General features: G+C 40.9%; 1 pseudogene; it reads right to left on the bottom strand.

Annotated features, from left to right (window-relative positions):
• Window positions 1–2,290: 2,290 nt before the first annotated feature.
• On the bottom strand, window positions 2,291–2,408 carry LOC126093128 (5S ribosomal RNA; annotated as a pseudogene).
• Window positions 2,409–7,069: the final 4,661 nt, after the last annotated feature.

The following is a 7,069-nucleotide window of genomic DNA, read 5'->3' as shown; positions in this document are numbered from 1 at the left end:
AAGGACATCGCCGCAGCGAACATCAAAAACAGCCAAAATAACGTCGCTCATACACTGATCAACCACAATGTCTGCCTAGAGACATCACCCAAATACTAATCAATAATATTTCCGCCAAACAATGTCACCTAAACACAAAGGAACGACACTTTACAAAGCCATCCACCACCGTAACATCTGCAGCAGAAGAAAACAGACTAAACAGCCTCCGTCAGATCAGAAAGCAAGTTGAAGCACTGCAAACAGACGGTAATTTCGACTACGGTAATCACTGGCACAGAGCCTATTTATCCCCTCACGAGCACAGTTGAGAACCAATCTAGCATAATCCCATCACTTCCGCATCCGTCATTATCTGAATGTGACATTAACGGCATCAAACATAGCACTATATTCCACACACTGTAGTCAGAAAGGGAAACAGCCAGCCTGTAATTCGGTACTGTCCCCATGAATCAATACTCGCACCTCCGCGAGTGGAGCACACAGAGCGTCTGCTCGCCAACTCTGTCCAGCAGACAGTAGGTTCACTTCTTCTTTCCCAGTCACACTGCTTGCCGCCACTCCGCACTAGCCGACGCTGCTTGACTTCCTCCTGGCTTATAGACAACCAGCAAAACAGCGCTCGCAGAGAAACTTCCCTGACAGCTACCATCAGAGACCGCAGCTCGTGGTCGTGCGGTAGCATTCTCGCTTCCCACGCCCGGGTTCCCCGGTTCGATTCCCGGCGGGGTCAGGGATTTTCTCTGCCTCGTGATGACTGGGCGTTGTGTGCTGTCCTTAGGTTAGTTAGGTTTAAGTAGTTCTAAGTTCTAGGGGACTGATGACCATAGCTGTTAAGTCCCATAGTGCTCAGAGCCATTTGAACCATCAGAGACGTTTCTGGAATGGCTCAGTAGGTAGCTATGTTTGTACACTTGTCTATTGTAACTGCAATGAAATCACACCTTCAGCTGCTTACAGGCGTTGATAAATATCAACGGTGACAGTTGAAAAATGTGTGCCCCGACCGCTGCAAGATGGCATCTGTACAGATACCAGCTTCCCTATTCTACTGCGTTTTCAATAATAATTACAAATTTATTACAGCGGAAGCACTGTCTGCAGTTGATGTCATTGCAATTATAATACTTCGCTGGTCACAAAAACGTACGTAATGAAAAATGCTTCAGTCTGTTATAGTTAACATCTTATCATTTAAAAAAATAAATATTGATATTATGACGCCTTTTCTATGATAAATGAGATGTTTCCTGTTTGTAGGAGTCGGAAGGTTGTCGATTGTATCACCGAACCCAGTCGTAAATAAATAAAAACTAACGTACGGAACGGAAAGTGTTATCAGTTTTGCACATCAGTGTAAAAATGCTTTCCCAATACCTATCAGATCATGGATGTATAGCAATTTCAAATAAATCTGTTTGCCATTCTAACGGAATGTTTTCACGAAACTTCAAATAACAAGTGGCACTCTACTAAAATCTTTATCTGTAAACCGACATTACGCCACACACTCGTCATTTGTGCGTAAATGACTCTGCGTGCTAAAAGTGGTACAAGATAGATAGACAGCTATGAAGCTTATATGACGATGATGATGGCGATATGATGATGACGACGACGATAAAGATGGTGATGATGACAGTGCTGCTATCAGTCACAGAACCCTCCCAAACTATATTACTTTCATCCAGTGAAAAGTTAGCAAGTGAAGTGCTCGAACCAATTTTACCTCCTTAAAATTCGTCCATGAAGTAGATCACCAGAAAGAACTGAAGGATCTATACACTGTAAAACAGCCTTAAAATCAGAAAGCATGGCAAACTGTACAAAATAATAAGCGGTCACATAAGTAATTACACACGAAGACTGAAGCAATTATAGGTTTTTGACATTCAGCTATTAGGAACTAAATGACTGAAGATAGCCTAGTGAGTCGAAAACCGGTTAACAATAAAAGTAATATTGTAGAACAAAAGCAAACTGGTGCTTTTCGTTTATTAAATACACCACATTTAGCAGGAACGAAAGGTCAGGAACAGCCTGCATAAAGTCATGCCTGAGGAGTCTACATTTGACTGAACTTGTGCACTCCGTCTTCAGGCCACAAGTGGCCCATGGGGGCCATCCGACCGCCGTGTCATCCTCAGCTGAGGATGCGGATAGGAGGGGCGTGTGTTCAGCACACCGCTCTCCCGGTCGTTAGGATGGTTTTCTTTGTGCGGAGCCGCTACTATTCGGTCGAGTAGCTCCTCACTTGGCATCAAGAGGCTGAGTGCACCACGAAAAATAGCAACAGCGCATGGCCGCCCGGATGGTCACCCATCCAAGTGCCGGCCACGCCCGACTGCGCTTAACTTCCGTGATCTGACGGGAACCGGTGTATCCACGGCGGGAAAGCCGTTGCCCGAACTTACTAGAGTGATGTGTTAATCAATTCTGATGTTTCTCCTGATAACGAATCAGATTTCAAACACGTACTTGGACTGCCACTGCCACCGTTCTAACTTAATTGAGCTCTATATTTTCAAACAATCCTATTCACGATGATTGCATCACACAGCAAAGATGAAAATCGACAATAGTCTCCGTTACTTACAATGACAGTCGCTCAGTTCGTACTGTAGTATCATATATCTGTCTCAGTGGCAACATAACGCATGTGATTTGTTTCCTACCCCCATCCATTTAAATATCTCTGTAAATATGAGTAAACTGTTCTTAATTATTTACTGTATAAGGCATGACGGTCAACCTAAGAGTAATGACAGTAAACAGAAAGAAATTCACGACATTTTAGAGAGATAAATGCTAGTCAAATTCCATATACAAGCTAGTATATTGAAATTCATCTTCTTCTTTTGCCAATGCGTGCCAGCAGACTTCAACAACTAAAATGTAACTTATTTTGTTCACTTCCATTCATTGTTGTTCATAATATAATATTCGGTTTCGGTGCCTAGTAGACGAAGGAAGAAACATGTAATAACATTTATATGTAGTGTCCACCACCGAAGCTCTTGTATGGAGGCCGTTTCCTAACCAAATGGATATCCTTATAGAACCCTATCTGAACACTGTCAACACTGAAACATTGTTTACAAGTACCAGTAACATTCAAAAATATAATATGAGAAAGAAAAATTACAAGACCAGCTTTCAATAAAATGCTAATACATTTTGTCATGTTCAAGCACATGAATGTTCACCACAAAGAAATAAATTTGTGAGAAAAGACATTTATAGGGTACAGAAAGTAACCTGTAATGCTTAGCGGTTGTATTAACCATGCTGGCCATCTTAGAATCATTTGACAAACAATTTTCTTCGATTAAAGAATGATTTAACACGTGTTGGTATGCGTAGCTAAATGCGTGCTGTGTTGGGCACTATGGAAGATGGAATTACTTTCATCTAGTACAGTTGCAAAATGTATAGTTTTAAGGACCACTGTGTAAATTCACAGCTCGTAACCGTAGAAGAACTGAGATATATTTGCTTTATAATAATGTGACAATAGAGTGTTCTACATAATAACGGTCTGGAAACTGAGCTGTGGAATATACGACAGACTGAAATGACACTGTACAAACAGTTTTTCGGTTACAAAGGAGAACTCACCAGTCTTCCTATGCAGAAAAGGCCAGAGAATTTACAACAGTATGAAAGCATATGATTTAATCTTAGCTGTGCTGTTTATTTAATACATTACTATCCACATAGAACTAAGACAAAATTGAAGAGTATTAAATAAGACGGACAGAAAAATTCACGTAGTGTTCCAATTAATGTTAAACGAGGAAGACAGACTAATACAATCAAGAGTTGTATAAATTTGAATAATAACTACCCAAATGAGAAAATATTTCAGGTATAGGGAGGAAGCAATATTTCTTAATTATCTACGAAATTAGATTACAGAAAAGGACCGACCCATGACAGATGCAAAGAATGTCTTGCAAATGTGTCGACCAATTTCGAGTAGTTACGCTAAATGTGTTCACTCTATTGTGAATTGAAACAACTGAGATTTGTGATTCAAATTTCTATTAAGAATACGCCAGAGTCTGTGACAGGTTCATTCTAGTTCACTGAGCAAGCTAGAAAAGATTTTATGCGATTACGAGTGAAATAAATTTCATTAAGGGATGAGCAGGCTGAAGTTGTCGACAATTTACAAGGCCACGTCAAAGCGTTCACTATGTAATAAACTGAAATAAAGCTCGGATTTCGAAGGAGTTTAAGGCCTAATTAAATATGTCATAGAACGTCCATCATCGCCCACAGAACAGGAACTCCTAAGTTTACAGTGCTAGACGAAATTACGATGCCATTCACATTATCACAAAATATCCGCACAACCTATAATTTGACAGATTGCATAAAAAATCATACTCGTACTTACATAGAAAATTGTTCGATACTTAAATAACTCTGTAGCTGTCTCAATTGACAATCACTGTGTTACACAAATGTTCGTGAATTCCTAAGGGACCAAACTGCAGAGGTCATCGGTCCCTAAACTTACACACTAGTTAAACTAACTTACGCTAAGGACCACACACACACACACACACACACACACACACACACACACACACACACACACACACCCATGCCCGAGGGAGGACTCGAACCTCCGGCGGCAGGGGCCGTGCGATTCGTGACATGATGCCTCTAACCGCGCGGTTTGTGTTACACAGTCACAGCAGGCACATAACGAAATATTATAACAGAAAGGAGTGAGGTTAGGGTCGACGCCCCTTCGCGGACGAGGTTATTAGAGGTGGAGCACGAATTCGGATAAGGGAAGAATAATGCGCTACAAAGTACGTGCTCTTTAAAAAGAAACCATCCAAAAATTCGTCTTAGACGATTTAAGGACAACATAGAAACTTACGATATATGATAAAAAAAAAAACAGTGACACCCATAGACGACGTCGTCGGATGTCAAGGTAACTTCGCGAACGTCTCAGGCGCTAATACCAGTCGCCCAAGCACGGGTTAAGTTGCATAAACAAGGCAAATCCAGAGACTAGTCCCAAACACAAAATGACGTCCTGTTGCACCTATTTACAGAGATCCGCCGACGTATTTAGAATTTTATACACATTTAATCAAAGATTTGTTATTAGAACTATGAGTTTGCTGACAGCGTCAAACATACTGCAGTGCCATCAGATAAAAAAAAAAAAAAACCTTTGACTATGACATAAAAAGATTTGTAGAAGAAACTATGGATGTAACGGAAATGTTGGAGCTAACGTTGACTTACAATTATTTTGGTGTTAACGGTGAAATTTACCACCACTCAGAAGGTAGGAGCGAGTAACTCTGTGGCTAGTATCATGGATAAGATATTCATGAACCATGAGAGATTGCAGGGCACTCTCACTTCTAATTCAGAGTTATGGCGGTTCATGTTCTTAGGGAAGATGATTTTCATTACGATTTGACTTCATACATCATGACGAAATGGTGGCCAGTAGTTAATGCTCTTGCTTGCGTGCTTTTATTAAAGTCCAGATTCTAAAAGAGAGTAGCAAGTTTATAACCATGTAGGGCATAATTTTTTGGATGAAAGTCAACAGTTAGTCAACTAAACAATCTACTATTACCCACTATCGACGATTCCATTTCATTATTTAAAGAGAATGTAAACTAAATCAGTGAGGTTGCGGCGAAACTTAGCGCTTTTCTCACCAAGGTGGTATATATATTTGAACATGAATGTAAAGGTATAGTCAATTTCCTTGATGTATATATGAAGGCTGAAGCGACGAATGAAAATATTTACATAGGCCAGGACTCGAATCTGGATTGCCTGCTCGGTAGGCATATGCGCTACCCACTACGCACGGTGGTTTTCCACAAAAGCACAGACTAACCGAGCACGCTTCCCTCCACATTCCAAATTCCAACTCAGCATCAGCACACTTAGTAATCCCCAAAAACTCTGGTTCCAGAGGCTCCACAACTATATCGGAATAGAACCCCAACATAAAACGAGACATATTGCCTGAAACCCAATCATAGGTGATGTAATCAAATCAAAATATATAGTTCCAGAGACTTTTTCAAGTCTCAAACATCTATGATATGTATATACAGTATGAAGTGACGAATGAAAATTTGTACCGAGGAATGGATTCCAACCCAGGTCTCCTGTTCACTAAGCAGATGCACTGGTCACTATATCGCCCTGGAACAGTAATAGCTTTTCTTAACTGCTTGTTCAGTCCGGAACCGCGCTGCTGCTATGGTCGCAGGTTCGAATACTGCCTCGGGCATGGATGTGTGTGAAGTCCTTAGGTTAGTTAGGTTTAAGTAGTTCTAAGTCTAGGCGACTGATGACCTCAGATGTTAAGTCCCATAGTGCTTAGAGCCATAACTGTGTGGACTACCCTAGCACGCCTCCCTCCTCAGACCTAATTCTCATTCACGCCTCAGCCCACTTCGTATTCTCTTTAAATTCGAACAGCATTGCACTAGCTCTCCAACTCTATTGGAGTAACACCTCAGCTCGAATGAAACGGGGAATCCAGCCTTAAACCCAGGCAGAGGTGATTTAATGAAATGAAAATATACGGTTCCAGAGAGCTTTTCAAGTCTCAGACATCGCTAAAGAAGACGTTATAAGAAACCCACTTGCACAGATCTTAACTAAAGATTCTACATCACTGTATATAAAAGAGCATATTTCCTTTACTTATGTGACAGACTGCATGAACTAACATCACGTGATGGCACTATGGGACTCAATATCTGAGGTCATCAGTTCCCTAGAACTTAGAAGTACTTAAACCTAACTAACCTAAGGACATCACACACATCCATGCCAGAGGAAGGATTCGAACCTGCGACCATAGGAGTCGCGCGGTTCCAGACTGAAGCGCCAAGAACCGCTCGGCCACACTGGCCGTCTAACATTAAGTGAGAAAGATGGGTATAATGAAGTAGCCATATTTAAGAAAGTCGCTGTAAGAAATGGTTACAAGCCTAAAGTTGTTACTAAAAAGTTGCAAAAAATTAAAAGGAGAGTAGACAAAGCATAGATTATGTTACGT

This window comes from Schistocerca cancellata, chromosome 7 (assembly GCF_023864275.1).
Source record: "Schistocerca cancellata isolate TAMUIC-IGC-003103 chromosome 7, iqSchCanc2.1, whole genome shotgun sequence".
Classification (NCBI taxonomy): Eukaryota; Metazoa; Arthropoda; class Insecta; order Orthoptera; family Acrididae; genus Schistocerca; species Schistocerca cancellata.
This window is presented reverse-complemented; position numbering and strand designations above follow the sequence as displayed.